The sequence below is a fragment of the Aedes albopictus genome, chromosome 3 (genome assembly GCF_035046485.1).
Source record: "Aedes albopictus strain Foshan chromosome 3, AalbF5, whole genome shotgun sequence".
NCBI lineage: Eukaryota > Metazoa > Arthropoda > Insecta > Diptera > Culicidae > Aedes > Aedes albopictus.
In genome coordinates this window covers 119,308,756-119,325,758 of record NC_085138.1, presented here as the reverse complement: position 1 = coordinate 119,325,758, position 17,003 = coordinate 119,308,756, and the positions used below count along the sequence as shown (strand labels likewise).

Below are 17,003 nucleotides of genomic sequence, written 5' to 3'. Positions count from 1 at the left end.
ACTTTAATTGCATTCTTCATAAAAAAAATAATCCATAAAGATGGTCATTGTAAAAAAATGCATTTTTTTGCTCCATTGATGCAAATTTTCGACTCTAGCGAATCTTGTTATTATTTATTTTCAAAAAAGTTGATCCTATGTTATTGTACACCTTATTTAATAACAATTGGATGTAAAAAAAGTTATTTCCAACATCAATGTTATGTAAAATTTACATTAGATTGCATTGTTATTTGGAAGAACCTTCAAAGAACGAAACTGTTTTGATTACTGTGCCTGTAATGGCGCACAGTAACCAAACCAGCAATACTATTAAGAAGAAGTTTTCTGCAATTTGAAACCACATCCTTCCTACTTTCGACTGGATGTATAAAAAAATTGTTTATTGAATATTTTCATGTCCTTTTTGCTTTACAATTGAATTTTAATCAAAAAATCGAATCTCACTTGAGACTTTAATATTTCAACAACTAAATTTTCAATTGAGTTTAAACTTCACCAGAATGTTTATCATTCATGCTGCTGCAGCATGGCACATACTTTTCTGATATTAAAAACGATATACCATATGTGAACAGTAATTTTATATATATTTTCCAATTTCAGCAATCGTAAAATTCACCTCATTTAGCACCTGGCCGATTTTCTTATAATTAAAACTATTTTTATTCGATTCAAAAATCACTACTATAATGACAGATGATGTACTGAACAACGAAGCAAGGGTGGTTAAATTTGAACTACGCGTCTTCTTTTTATAGCCTTGTAAAGTTGTCCGTTTTATAAATTGAACAGTCCTTATGTTTCAACCTTTCCTTATGGATGCCTTCAAGCAAGCTCTTGTATTCAGCATATTTTCGCTGATATTTGGCAGTATTGCTACGATGATTACATCATCTAAAGTAGCTCAAACATTATTTTGAGATGCTTCCGTTTGATGGATTACTTAGGTAGTCCAGTTCATGGATAACTTAACATAGAATTGCACCAAACCAATCTCTGCATGAGCAGAGTTTGTCATGAGTTGACTGATTGGCATGTGTCAGATGAGGAGTCTCCATTTGACCTTCTTTGCACTTTTGAGTGTTTCTTCGCAAAATTTGCGTATTCAGAGGAGTCCCTGCTCAACGAACTAGGGGGGAACCTGTACTAACTGGTTGCGACCACATTTTGTGGATAACTCGCTTCCATAGCTACTCCAAGAGAGTTTCATTGTGATTTTGTACCTACAACGCCCTGCATTGTGGTATACCATAACTATTGCTTTAAAAGAAGCTTGTCCTTTGCGGTCTGTGCGGACTGCAAGAGGTATTCCTGAATGGAACTCTGATCTGTTCAAGTTCAAAATATCTTCGGATATTTTTTTTCTTTTGTATAGTTACAAATCTCTAGCTTGCGCTTGAGAATTATAGCTATATAATCGACTTAGTGGGTCCTAAAAAGCTCTGCTTAATTCAAATCTCCAGGAGGAAATGGGGTTTTGTTCTATTTTTCTCCAGAGGGATTTGAGTATTTCAAACATGTGTTGAACTCTTGTAGTTTTCTATGGGGTATTTTCATGGCGTGAAATTACTCCACAGTTTTATCCCGAAAGGGTGCGTGCGTTGTATAAAGATGGAATGAGTTTCAGATTTATCTGGTTAACTCGTTCTTTCTGAAATGCTTGAGACGCATTGTCGATTATCACATCTGTGATGTTCGTCTGGCTGACATGCCTATTCATGTGAACTCACATGCCTCCCAATTTGGGATGTCCACAGTGACTCTTTTACACAAAGTTGTATATGTTTTCAAGAAAGTACTCGCTCACTGCTGCTCAGTACTGCTTGGGTGATTTCTTGAATATTGAGGATGCTTTCGATGACGTGCCTTTCAATGTCATATTGAATGTCGCATGACGTCACAAGCTACCTCCAATGAGCTATAGGCTCTCTTTACGCTTATGCGTTTTACAGTGTCCTTTTCAGGGCACTGATAACCCGTTGTGGTATGGGCTAGGGTACCCCTTCCTATTTCATTACCTTTCCCTTTCCTAATCCCATTCCATCCCTTGTCCCATTCTCCCTCAGGTAAATGATGAAATAGGCTTATATGTATGGCGATGGCACAAATGTCCCAAATGGAGGATAACGTGCCTCTGGAGCCGGCCTTCTGATAACTGATACCTGATAGATGAACTGGATGATGTTGTAAGAATGAGCAAATGAGTCTGCCAATGTATACGATTGAAAATATTGATTCATATTTCATCAGAATGCGAAAATTGCCATGAAGGCCTACTCAATGGATTGGATGACCAGCATCACGCTACCACGTGGGAACTTTGACGACTATCGGAGCATCAAGGGAACGGCTTTGATTGTTCAAGCACAGGCTCAAAAGGGATTTTGTTTTCGGGCCGGAGGGATGTTTGACATGAACTCGGAAATGTTTATGCAAATCATGCAAATGTGCTACACTTGGATTACCTTTCTGATGCAAACACAAAAGCTGCAATAAAGCTCACGCTTTGTGCGTACACTGAATGACTTTTAACAATATAGAAGTGTTTTTAAAACACTAGTTTATAAAATAAAGCAAAATTCATACACTTTCATGAACAAACAAAATGTTTCATGTATAACAATAGTTAACATCGTTTTTGAATTCAATGAGCTCATAATCATGGAAACATGCCCTGAGCCTGAAATGGCGTTGGACAAAAATAAAGTAAAGATGCAAAATTCTTCTTCTTCTTTGTGGCACTACGTTCCCACTGGAACTTGGCATGTCTAGCTTCAACTTAGTGTTCTTTAGGCCATTCCACGGTTATTATTTTTGTAGGGCTTTCTTTGCCTGCCATTGCATCAATTCGTATATTGTGATGCAAGTGTAATCATACACTATGTCCAGGGAAGCAGAGAAAAGTTCCCGATCGGAACGGGAATCGAACCCGCCGTCTCTGGATTGGCAATCCAAAGCCTGATCCGCAAGGCTAACTGGAGACCCCAAAAGTTCTTCTATTACTTCGATTTCATTCTAACTTATATTTCGAAATAAAGCTCCTCCATCCCAAGATGTAGATCAACCTTTATTCCTATAGTCACCGATTAGTGATAATTTATCAAACATAAAATGACATTTTAAGGAAAGCTGCCGTCGTAAAAAGCTGTTATACACTTACTGAAATATGGTGCCAAATTGGTTTATTTTGAAATCTGAAGACTTTTCTGCTGAACTTCAAGTTCGACTTCATCTCCATGGAAAAATGAAATTAAATTAAAGATATGTACTGCAGTTCCATCATAAGATTTTTTTCTGAAATTTCTCAAAAATTTCTCCGAAATTGCCGAACATGTTGTTTCAGCGCATTCCTGGAAATTTTACCATAAGTTCTTTTGAAAAAAAAACCTTCACAAAGTTCCTTCAGGATTTTTTCCAAGAGCTATACAGTGAGTGTATCCAACAGTTCAGTGATGTTTTCATTAATTCTATTGGCAATTCTTTTCGGGGAAAATCAGGGTCCCGTTTCCGAAACTGCGGGAATTTATCCAGCAGTTTTAAAAAAAAATACTGGAATTTTCTTTAAAATCTCCCGACAAAATCCTGCAGGAATTCCTCAACAAGCTACACCAAAAATTTCTAAAGAAGTTCCCTCAGTAATGTGACTCGAAATTTCACCGGAAATGTCTACTGCATTTTTCTCGGGACTGCTTTTATTAGTTTTTCTTTCTCAAAATGATATCAGAAGTTCTTCGAACACTCTACAGATCTACAGAATGATTCATAAGTTTCTTCGACTATTTCTTCAAGCAAGCGGTCCTCTAGGAATTCTGTCAGGAATTCCGTTTTGAAGGGTTGAAAAACTATGTCAGGAGGTCCGCTATGAACTGCTTTAGGATTTCTTTAGCGAATTCTTCCAGGAGCTCCACCAGGAATTCTTTTGAAAGCTTTTACTGGAATTTCTTCAGAAGCTTTTTTTGAAATTCCACCGGAAATCCTTTCAAGGCTATCAAATCCCTCCGCGAACCATCAATCTTTTTCAAGAAATTCTCCGGGAATTCCATGGCGAGTTCCTCCATTTTTTTTCTCCAGAACCTCAATTTTCAAGAGTTTGTCAAAGAATCCGTTCAGAAATTTCTACGCAAATTCCTACAGGAGTTCATCAGGAAATTCTTTCAGGACTTCCCCTAGGAGTATCTTCGAGAGATACCCTTAAAAAGGCTTAAGTTGTTTTTTTTTTCATTACTTCAAGAATTACTTTATGAGTTGCACCGAAAATTTCTTCCTCCGAGAACTACATCAAAAGATCCTCCGAGAATTTCTTCAAAGGTTTTCCCAGATATCCATTTAGCAGGTTCTTCAGGATTTTTTTTCTAGAGTTTCTCTAGAAATTAGAGTTCTTTCGAGAATTCGTACCTAAACGCACACAGAAATTCATTCTAGAGTTGGTCAAAAATTTCTCCGGGAAGAAGTTCTTAAGGCAATCTCTCCAAGACTTTCTTTGGGAATTTCATTGAGAAATGCCTTCAGAAATTTAGGGCCCATATAGCCGAGGCGGTAAACGCACGGGTATTCAGCATGACCATGCTGAGGGTGACGGGTTCGATTCCCGGTCGGTCCAGGATCTTTTCGTAAAGGAAATTTCCTTGACTTCCTTGGGCATAGAGTATCTTCGTGCCTGCCACACGATATACACATGCAAAATGGTCATTGGCAGAGGAAGCTCTCAGTTAATAACTGTGGAAGTGCTCATAGAACACTAAGCTGAGAAACAGGCTTTGTCCCAGTGAGGACGTTACGCCAAGAAGAGGAGGAGGCCTTCAGAAATTTCTTCTGAAATTATTCCGAGAATTACCTACTTCAGGAGGTCTTCCGGAAATTTCTTTTGTTGGTCCCAGGGAATATATTCAGAAGCTTCATAAGCTCTTACGGAAATTTGTTGAGGAATTGGTTCTGGAATTCATTCAGTATTTTATTCGGGAATTCCTACACGTGTTAATTTTGGAATTCTTTCATCAGTAGGTCTCTCGAATATACCATCAAAACTATGTCTAGAAATTCCCACTGCACCCTCTGTCAGGAATTCTTTCGAACATTTTCCGAAGTTTTTTCATGAAAAATGTCACCTGATATTCCCTCAGGAGTTCCAACAGGAACTTCTATAGGAGTTTCTACAGCAATTTACTTTAGAAATATTTTCGTGAATTCAAAAGTTTTTTCCGTTTCCTTGGAAGAGCACATTTAAAATTGCAACTAAAATTTCTTCGAAGATTTGAGAAATCCTTTAAAAGTTTCTCCAAGTTTGCAAAAGTTGTGCCCGAGAATATTTCAGGATTTCTCCCAAAAACTTATTCAAGTGTTTCGCTGGGAATTTATGAATAATAATTATAAACATGATAAGAAGTTTCTCTGGGATTTTTTTTTTTGTAGATTGTTTTTCGAAAATTCAATGAAAATTTTTTTCAGGAATTCCACCATAAATTTTTTGAGGAGTGGATCATAATTTTTTTTTCACGCGAAGGGATATTCAGAATTCTATTTATCTCAGCGTGAATTTCAACCGAAGATAGCTTCGGGAGTTTCTCCAATAAATCCTTTAGGAGTTCCTCCGGGAGTTCCTCTAGGAGCTCCTGAAGTGTGAGAATCGCTGTACTTGAAAATCGTGGAGAAAAAACAGAAAGAACTCCTGGTCGGGTTTCCGCTAGAGCTCCTGAAGAAATTTCTACAGGAGATTGTGGGGAACTTCCAGTTGAATTTGCGGTGGAAGTTTTGGATCTCTCTGAGAGAAATCCTGAAAAAAAATGCAGAGAAAGTTTTGGGAAATGTTCTGAAAAAACTCCTGGAAAGATATCAGAGAAGAATTTCTTAAGGAACTCTTGGAAATTTTATTGGAAGAACTCCTGGAATTTTTCACGCAGATGAAGGAGAGAATTCTTTGATAAACTCTTGAAATAATATACGCAGTAATTCCTGGAAGGAATTATCGTAGAAACGGCTGGTTATTCCTAGATAAACTCCTGGCAGTGTTTCCGGAGAAACAGCTGCAACTTCCTGGAGGAAATTCTAGTAGAGTTACTGGAGGGATCGCTAGAAGAAAAAGAGTGCCCATGTTGGAGGAATTTCTGGAGGAACTGCTGGAAAGGTTTTCGGAGGAACTCACAATAATTCCTGGGAAAACATCTAAAAAACGCAAAATAACTGCAAGAATTTATGGAAAAATTTCCACAAGGATTCCTGGACAAACTTCCAGAAGAAGTTCAAGAGCATCTCTTGTTAACTCCTAACGGAAGTTTCGGAACAGAACTTTGGATAAAATTTCTAAAGTAATTCCCGATGGAACTGCTATAAAAACTTTTGGCAGCAGGCTTCTCGATTTCCATATAGAAAACAGTGAGTGTTTGTCGCTTTTGTTCGTGTACCTGCTTGTCAGCGACTATAGCAAATACCGGGGAACGGTTGGAAGTCACTCGTGGTAATTATTCATTCGTCCACATCCGCATCACAAGCGATCGATCAGCGATGCGATTCGTGAGTGATACGAGTGATATTGTGCATACGATATTTTTAAGTTTTCGAAATATATTTATTATTTTCTAGCAAAATATTGCATTTTAACAAGAATACACTACAAATGTATGCATTACATGCAGAAACACATTCCTAATTATGATAATAGCCGATTCGATCGCTCTTTATCATTCTTCAGCATTGACCATTCATTCATTCGCTTCTGATCCAAACTACGAAAGAACAGCAACGAACAACAATGTGAAGTAACTTACTTATTGTTACGGTTTGGCTTCGCAGTCTTAAGGGGAATGGAAAACACTAGTTTTTGATTATTCCCGACGTTTCGGTCCGTTTGGGACCTTTTTCAAGGGTAATGGTTTCAACAGTAATGGTGGAAGATCGCGAAGATAGAACCCGAATTCCAGACCGCTGGAGAAAAAACAGTTTGTCCACATCACGATGGTCCATACTCGATCGGACCAAAACTAAACCAAAACGAACGTATGACTTTTCGAGTTTAGCAAAACTATTTTTGACCAGAAAACCTTAAAGATTGAACCCTTGAAAAAGGTCCCAAACGGACCGAAACGTCGGGAATAATCAAAAACTAGTGTTTTCCATTCCCCTTAAGACTGCGAAGCCAAACCGTAACAGTACATAACCTCAGTCGTATCCAGAAAGAATAACTTACTTATTGCATCCCGCTGGTGATGGGGTTGTATATTTGATCATGACAACCCGTTTGCTGCATCTTTATCGATTCGCTTCAACGAAGGGGAGTAAATATGAATGGAACGGGGCGAATATACGAATCTTTGCGCAGGGTATTCCTCTAAGAGCAGCGGTATTCAGATCGTGCACTGCGGTGCACTTGGTTCACCGCAAAGCGTTGTCAAGTGCATCGCGACAGTTTTGAGCAGGCTACAAGCTTGATGACAAAATATTAGATTTGTAAATCGACCAACAATATGGATGATTGATAGCACTGTTATATGACTGTCAAATATAAAATTTAGGAAACCTAAAAAATATGAAACAATTCTAATCAATCCATCAACCCAATACCAAAAAATCTTACAAGTTATGGAGGAACGTATTCCGTATATTTTTAAGAATTTGAACAATGATAACTAGACACTAAATTTATCAGAAACCAGATCATAACTTCAATAAGAATTTAGTCAAACAAAAAAATATTCACAAATCGTCATTGTCAAAATTACTGCGACGTGCGAAGAACATCAAGCTCGCATCAGAGAGTACACTGACAAACTTCAAGTTTCATCTTTTAAAATGTTTGATCAAGTGCACCGCGTGGCAGTTTGTCGACAAAAAGTGCACCGCGAGACAAAAGGCCTGAGAACCCTTGCTCTAAGAGCTTCTTTGGAAAACCCACAAGAAGTTTCTCTCCAAAATTTCTTATGAAAAAAATCCTTGGAAAATTATGTCAGGAATTCCACAATTTTTTGAGGAGTAACTCCTGCAATTCCTTGAGAATTTCCCACCGAAGCTAGTTCTTCGCAATTCCTTCAGGCGTTGCTTCAAGAAATCCTATAGGGCTCCTCCACAAATTCCTCTAGGAGCTCTTAAAATCTATGGGGAGTCTTTATTGCAAAACCTGGGGGAATAACAGATGGAACTTCTAGTCGAATTTTCACTCTTATAAATAAATTCCCAAACTCCCAGAAAAAATATTGGATGAACTTAAGAGTTTTTGGAGGAAAAAAAACAATCTAGAAAACTCTTGATACAATATCCACACGAATTCGTAAATGAAATGAACGGCGGAACTACTGGACTTCTAGAAGTTTTAGAAGGAACTGCTACAACTTCCCGAAGAAGTTTCTAGTAGAGTACCTGAAGGGATGGTTAGAAGAGTTCCCAGCAGTTATGTTTGGGTAATGTTCCAAGGAATTCCTGGAAAACGCAGTGGTTAACGCAGTGGCTTAATTTCCCCAACAGGGGAGAAAAAAAGGTGCTCACGAGTCTTTCTTGTGAAACACCTGGGAAAATTTGCAAACCAATTGGGAGAGTTTGGAGTAACTTCCTAAAGTCTTTCAAGAGCATATTTTGCTAGAGCTTCTCGTGGAACTTTCAGAAGAAGTAGAGGTGAAATTCCCAAAGAAATTTTCGATTAAACTGGTGTGCGGCACCCGAGTATGGACGTAAACATTTTCCCCCGCGTGTTTTTTTGTGCCTGCCATATTATTTTTTTCTGAAAATGTGTTTCTAGTGAAGAGTGTGAAGTGATCTGTATGGGGAAGAAATCTTTCCATGCGGGAACTATCGGTGGAACGAGATAGTGCTGTTTGGCTGAAGTGGACTGTGCCACGCTCTGGCATGACACTGGAATGGTTATTCTGGTGTAACGGAACTTTACCCGTGATGTTCGCTTCAAGCCGGAAAAGGTCCAGTTCTACGATGAATGTTTGCGCTGGAAAAAACATAGCAGAGAGTCGGTCAATAATGGAACGCTTCTGGCTACAGGAATAAGATTTTGTGCCTGCACATGAGACAATATGGTGAAATCCATCTAATTTTAACTTTTATTGTTTATTATAACATCGTACAATTTCCATTGAAGGGATTACACACGGAGGGGTAGCCTTAACTGATGACCGGTCTTAAGTTCATGGAGTAGCCAGGCTTTTGTCATGAGATAGCAACTTTGGGGCTCTCCATAAACCACGTGGTCATTTTTTCCTGAATTTTAGACCCCCCTCCCCTACCGTGGGCTTGCGTAGTTTCAGGCTATGGTCACAATTGCATGTCATGTGAACATGTGAACATGTAAAAATAAATTATCTGTAAAGGTTTAGTCTGATTTAAGAATCAATCAGTCACGTTAGCTGGAGTTGTTCAGTTGTATCATAATATATAATTGTATAGTATTTAGTTTTTGTAACAGTTGTGTAGTATTTCTGTATGTACATTATTTCAACTCCGCTAGAAGAGAAATATGTGACGCGGAGTCTAAGGCAAACTGGACCTTTCAAAACACTGCACAAATGATCAGATTGTATTTTTTTTTTTTACTATTTCTTTATTTGACAGGCCCATACGCCCGAAGGCTTTACGGGGCCAATAGAACCTTTTTTTCATATTGAATTAGACAAACTAACAAAATCACAGGCACTCTGTGACTCTTGAATCCCACACAACTTCTTTTTTTCCTTTCCGCGCTTCGTTGACAGCCGCCGTTTATTTGTTCCACAATTGGTCTCACATGGTGAAGATGAGCTGTCGGTCTCGCCGTTGTCGCCGTCGTCGTCGTCGTCGCTTCCATTCGTACTCTGTTGGTCTGCTTTGTTGGCTTGATTTGTAGGTACGGTATTGTTTTCGCGTTCGATAAGCGCACGCTTACTTCTCGCCACTATTTCGATGAATGTTTCAGGGGAGGATGGGGTCGATTGACTGCTGCACATCGGCGGAAAATCGGCGTCGGAGAAAATTTGTTCCTTTGATTGAGATGATGCTGCCACTGTTGCTGCTGCTGTTGTTGTTCTTGTCTCGGGTACGGTCTCTTCCAAGCACCTCTGCTTGGGATGAACCGGCCTGGAGCACCGCCTACAAGTTCGAATTTGGTTTATGTGCTCCACATAACAAATCTCGTCTGCTATCGTGACATATGAAGGGATCGGGTGTTTGATCCTCATCAATAGCACTCGAACCCCGTTCGGTATACCGACAAAGTAATTCTTCCAACGTTCTGTTTGTATTGAAAACACATCCCCGTACTTCATCATGAAGTTAGCGACGGTGGTGTGGGGTACAGAAGGGGGCAGGTCATGTACTCGTACAGACACCGCTTCGCTGTCCACATACACCGGGATTTTGAACTGCTTGTCCTTCCAAACAAAAGCCCGCTTGATATTGTGCGCTTTTTCATAGCGCAGCGCCGTATCATGATCCACCATTTCGATGTATACACAGTTACGCGTGTTGTGTAACTGGATACTTTTAACATCCGAAAGATTCAACTTGAGATCATCTTGAAGAAATTGCTCAACTTTTCGCACATCGGGTCGCCCGGGAACTACACTTAAATCAACTATCCAGCTTTCCACGCTAGCCATAATGGCGGCTGCTATAAAAAAAATTGACAGTATTTGTGCCCCATGCTGAACTGAAATTAGGAAACAAATCTCAGCAATCTTAGAAATCATGAAAAAAGTTTCAGCTGTCAAGTGATGAAAAATTCTTCTGCAATAAATAATTTAAATAGGTTTGTTTAAACATTTTCGTTTTTAATAATTTATTCTTTATTGTAGGTAAAGAACTTAAATCTCATGAGACCTCTTTTGGATCCCGGAATCTTGAAGTTCAATCCCAGATTTGAACAGAAGGAAACCCCGAGTCTGCTGGTCTTAAGCCAATGACAATCTCCGGAATGGGCATTGAAGATCCTGTTGCAGATCCTCGTTTCAGGAAGTATCGACGAGAACAAGTTTTCGGAGTATGGGAACCTATCCCGCAGAATACTTACAGCCAACAAATGTTCCTGGGGGTCTCCCAAGAGGAAACGGATATGGTTTAGAAGGCGGAAGTAGCTTCGACAATGTAATGTCATCGATGTAGCTTAGACGATGATGGTGAGGGCTTGAAGAGGTGATGGGATGGGGGCGGTCAGAGCAGTTGCCGGGAGCCATACTGAGCTTCTTCGATTCCGTAGCAGATCCAGAAAGCCGTAGGTGACGCTTGCGTGAAAAAGATTACACGAGAAAGCTTACGTGGGGGGGTTAAAGGCGAGCAGGCTCAAAATCGAAACGAAAGGTCCAGTGAACTGTCTTGGGATGATGGCCCGGGCGTGACCCGTGCGGGAGCAGCTGTTAGTTGGATAGACGACCAATGATAACTGGCCTTCCAAATCCGGTATACATCGGCACAACGTGATTTTGTACCCTTTTCACTCTATATTTTCCATATGGAATCTCCCATCATCTCCACGTTAGTTTATCACCCGAAGCATTATTCACTCATCAGTTTTTCGAATTCCCCATACATTATTTTCTGAATGCGTAACTTCATACACAAAGATTTGCGTTTCGCTTGCGTACCCCGCCAAATTCAATTTCAATTCAAACATTGTGGTACGTAACTTTACGTATTGTTGTTGCCCGTACTCTGGGTTCAAACACATCAGAAATGTTACCCGCCGATTATTTTAGGATGCTTCAAATGATAGCGAACTAGATACCTTGCAAGTATTGCTGATCATAACCGGATATCGTTTTAATCCCTTTCCAGAGAGATCCGTATCAGTTCAAAGCTTAAACTTTGATGTATCGCTTCTAGAGCGGGAGGCATCTTACTTCCGATCATCAGAGCTCGGTAAAATCGTTTCCATATTGAGTAGAACACAGTCCCAACATTTTCTGATTACACTAGATCGTGTTCTGTTAGAGTTACAGTTTTGGGTAGATTCAGATAGTTGATGGACAGTCCGAATATTTCCCTATTATCGCAACGGATTTAGACTTAAAAAGCAGTGCCGGAGTGGGATAAGGCACATGTTGGCTTGGTTTGGTGTGCCCAACAGACTCATTTGATTGTGCTGGGCAACGGATTGCAACGGAAACAACCCTACCACGCAAACTTTTGTGAAGACGTTGCCCCCTACCCTCTTCTGGATCTGCTACGGAATCGTGGAAACTAACTAAGCATTCCTCCCGAAACACAACTGCCTTGACCGCTCCCATCCCATCTCCTCTTGAAGCCCTCGCCATTATCGTCAAAGCTACATCACCATTGTCGAAGCCACACGGCGGTGGCCGGTAAAACCGTATCCGTTGCCTCCAGGGCAGCCCTGTTTATTCGTCTATGCCACCAAGATTGATTTCCATTGCGATGAAAAATATTGCTTTTGTTGATTATAAGCATTCTGCGGGATAGGTTCCCGTACTCCGAAAACTATCCTTGGTCAATACGTCTTAAAACAAGAATCTACAACAGGATCTTCATTGTCCATCCCGGAGGTTGCCAGCAGCAGACTTGGGTGTTCCTACTGTTTAAATTTGGGATTGAACTTCAAGATTCCGGGATCCAAATGCGGTCTTATGAGACTTAAGTTCCTTATCTAAAATAAAGAATAAATTATTAAAAACGAAAATGTTTAAACAAACCTATTCAAAATTATTTATTGCAGAAGAATTTTTCATCATTTGACAGCTGAAACTTTTTTCATGATTTCTAAGATTGCTGAGATTTTGTTTCCTAATTTCAGTTCAGCATGGGGCACAAATACTGTCAATTTTTTTATAGCAGCCGCCATTATGGCTAGCGTGGAAAGCTGGATTAAGGTGTTTTTGCGAAAACCACTCATTTTACCGATATGAAGCACGGGGGATCTGGTGAAAACGTCTGGAGGCTACGAGTGCAGACTGTCAACTGAAATGATCAGATTGTAGAATCAACATGTACTCAAATTAGCTCGGATTATGCAACTTTCAAGTATTCATGAGAAAAAAGCGAAAAGGTATCCAAAATGAAAGAAAAAGTTTCTTCGAAGTTTTTCATTAATCTGTGTTTTGTACAACACGTTGAAAAAATCTCGCTTTTTGTACGCAGCATTAGAGTGGTGGTGGCCAACCACTCGATTAACGGAATTTTAAACTGCGCTAAATGACCTTTCCTGATATTATTTCTTTTCTACAGGTGGTTTGTTTGTACAGATTCTAGGGTAGGTAATCAAAATTTGAACCGAATTGCGGCTTTCTGAAGCAGTGCAAATTTTAAGTGATTTTTTCTCCCACATGGAAATAATTTACTACGGCAAAATCGTATGTACATGAAAGCCACGGGTATAAGCTTTCTGTTAAATGGTAAAAAGTATTTGCACCGAATTTCATTGAAATATTCGATTTTTCATCAACAGTGATTTTAATCTTAATTTGAATCAATCTTAATCTTAATTTGAACTACTGGCGGCAGCCGCTCGAGCAACTCACAAAACAGCCAATTCCATGCTAAACAATTAAAAATCACATGAATCTGCTTATTCTCATACCTATTTTTCATTAGGCAGTGGAATCTCAACTCAGAATGTTCGATAATCTTTAGGAATTTGAAAACTTAATTTGGAATTTTTCATCCCCGAAGAGTAAACAAAGCAACCACTAGCGCAATATACAGGTCAACACTAGAAGCTCACCCCCGTTTACCAGTTCAAATTTAGATTACAAATGGTTCAACTAAAGATAACATTCTCCAAGTAAGAATCACTTAAATTTGATAATTTTATGACAAATAAGGTCGTTACAAATATTTATTTCTCTTTTTGTCCCACCACTCTTTGACTGGTCGAGGGGGGGGGGGTAAAAATAATAAAGCATTTATTTTGAAAAAGATTATAAACTCATCGGATTTGTTAAAGAGTTTTGAGCAAGACCCGAAATTTTGCTAAATATTTTTTTTATCTGCCCCCCCAAAATGCAAAATCCAGCCAAAAATTTTTGAAGGGGGGGGGGGGAGACAAAAAGTCTAAATAAAATTTGTATCAACCTAATGCGGGATATTATTCGGTTGGTCGATTCTACGATAAATAAGCTTTCATTTGACGTATTCTTTTATTATGTGTGATGCAATGCATGAGCTGTATGGGTGCACCGAAAATGGGCTTTCTCTGGGGGGGAAATAGGTGAAATCGAAGTGATTTTTCAATTGCTTATTTTCGATGGCAAAAACGCTTTTTTCAATGCATTTAAAGCTTATGTAATCAGATTATATTACGGAAAAATGTTTAACATCTTTTTCGGGATAATATTTGCCCAAAAGGTACGTCATTTCAATGAATTTCTAAATAGTTCAAATTAAGATTACATTTTGACTAGTTCAAACTTTCATTTCTTACCCTAAATGGACAACACAATTTTTCGTGCTGTGGACAGAAAAAATAAACTAAGCGAATTAAATCCAAATTGATTTTATGTTTTTGGAACAGATAAGAAAAATAAAATACCAAATAAAAAAAAAACCACGTGGTTTGGTTGAGACCCCCCCCCCCCATCCCCCTCCGTGGCTTTTCGTGATCTTTTAGCATACCCCAGCCCCCTCCCCCCTAGTGACCACGTGGTTTATGGATGGCCCCATTTATGTTGATTATCGAAGGAATTCAGCAATTTTAACTCAACCTGCTACAACAAACCATCAGGTAGATAATTCTCTTCTGGAGTGATTCTGCAGCCATAGGTAATCCTAGCGCTGATGGTGGGTACACTTCAATCAGGGTAACAGGTTCGATTCCCGTTTGATCCTGGATTTTTTTTCCCGACCATAAATCTTAGAGTTCACCTAGGTGGCATTATTAAACATTTTTACTGGATTGTGCAAGGTATGTTAATTGTTGGCTGTATATAACGAAACTAATGCGTTTCGAATTTAATGCGTACAGCGAGAAATATACTTACCTTACCGGTCAGGCTAAGGCCGGGGTGGCCTCTGCTGTACATAGTAGCCGCCTCCATTCCACTCGGTCCATGGCTGTTTGCCTCCAGTTTCGCACTCTGCGTAGGTGTTTATCCCCGCTCTTCTTATTACACCCTCCAAAGCAATGTTGAACAGCAAGCACGAAAGACCATCACCTTGCCGTAACCCTCTGCGAGATTCGAAGGGACTCGAGAGTGTCCCTGATACTCGAACTACGCACATCACTCGATCCATCGTCGCCTTGATCAACCGTATCAGTTTATCCGGGAATCCGTCCTGCGAAACCTAGTGACTTGCAATTCCATGTTCCAAGTTTCCAATCGTAGTCCTTATTTCGTCGCGTGGGTCTTTGCCGATTGTATCGAGTCGTATTTTCTCCTATGTTATTCGCAATGGGGATTTTTACGGGTGGCTTATTGGGCCTACGCCAACACTCCTGTCTCGCCGGAGGGCCATCGTGCCAGTTCTGTTTAACGTCCCAACCAACACTGGGACGACCACGCTGATGGGGCTACCACCTTGGATCTAGCTGGGCGTGGTGCAGCGTTTCTTACTCAGCCGCTGGATGCCAGAACAGACGCTGTTTGAGCCGCACCTCCTTGGTGAACAGACACTCGGATCGTACCTCCTCAATCTAGCTGAAGTCAGAAGGACAACAGTGCCCAGGCTGCACTACCAGCTAAGCACACAACTCTTAGCTGGCGGTCTTTGTCATCGCTTGACCCGTGGAAGCATGAGTTAGGAACTTGTGAGGACCAGAGCTATATTGGACGCTCTCCTTATCGACTCACCGTTTTGCAGCCCACAGCGAGAAATATGTTTCAGCTTATTTAACCCTCTAATACCCAAATTTTTGATTTTGATCTAAATATCATTTTTCGTCATTTAAAATCGATTCAAACATGTTTTGGAAGATGATTCTTTTCAATTCTCGATTTCGTGAAATTCAGTTTTTGATTTTTCAAATTTTTATTTTTGAACATCCCCACACTTTTATATTTTTCCTGGAAGCCAATTTGGGGAACGGATTTTTTGAGATGAAAACATTTTGAGATTTTATGATTATTGTTGAAATATTATCATTTTAATTTTTTTTACAGAAAATTTTATTTTCCGTGTAATTTTAAGGAAAATAATTTTAGAGTGTATTCGATTCCCTTAAAGTATTAAACAAGGATAGAATGATTTGGGAAAAATTTAAAATATGTTAATTGTAGCGATTCAATACAAAATAAACAATGACTTCTAAAAAATGACTAAAACATCAATTTTTCAATGATTTTTAAAAAATGTAAATACGCTTTAAAATACACCAAAAACTATTTTGAGATATACAGAACAGTCCTAATTATCAGCCAAAAATATAAAAAAAATTGATTTTCCACGAAACAAAAATTACAAAAATGCTCAAACTATACCCCGTCTAAAGGCGGGATTGGGTATTAGAGGGTTAAGGTACCATAACGATTGTCAGCAATGCAGGACTTTATATAAAGTTTATTTAACCCGGGAGCGGTCGCGTCGTGTACTGAGTACACGCACCATGAAAAAGCTCGCTTGTGGTACACAGCGTGTGCGCGGTGTCGCTGAAGGTGGCCGAAGACGCGAATGCTCGAGGGTTAACACAGAATTAAGTTGTTTATGATGTGTACACTGCCCCTATTCGCATGTCAGTCCCATGTTGTTTCTAATGCGAATCATATTTTTGTCACTCACGAAGTCATTTAAAACAAATTTGATAGCTTTCCCGCCTCATTTCACAGCTCAATATGCCACGGAAAGGATATGCATGAATTGAACACATTTCTTTGGAAATAATTGGAGCTCTAGTACAAAAGGTATGCGCTTTGAAAAGCAACATGGGACTGACATGCGAATAGGGGCAGGATTTTCTTTAAATTAAATTAGGCCTGATTGCTTTAAGTGCTTGTAACACATCTCCGATGTTTTGTATGCATCAACAATGACAGAGAAAATGATAAAACATTCCACAATCTTGTAGCGTTTTGTCTTTCAATTATCATCAAGAGCATCATGTTCTAACTTGAATGTTAACGGAGTAAGGGTGCTAGTTCGTCCTAGTCATA

General features: G+C 39.4%; 1 protein-coding gene across 5 annotated transcripts in view; it reads right to left on the bottom strand.

The window, feature by feature from the left end:
* Positions 1-17,003, bottom strand: part of LOC115263581 (GTPase-activating Rap/Ran-GAP domain-like protein 3) — a 598,953-nt gene that overhangs the window by 236,560 nt on the left and 345,390 nt on the right. The window lies entirely within an intron of this gene.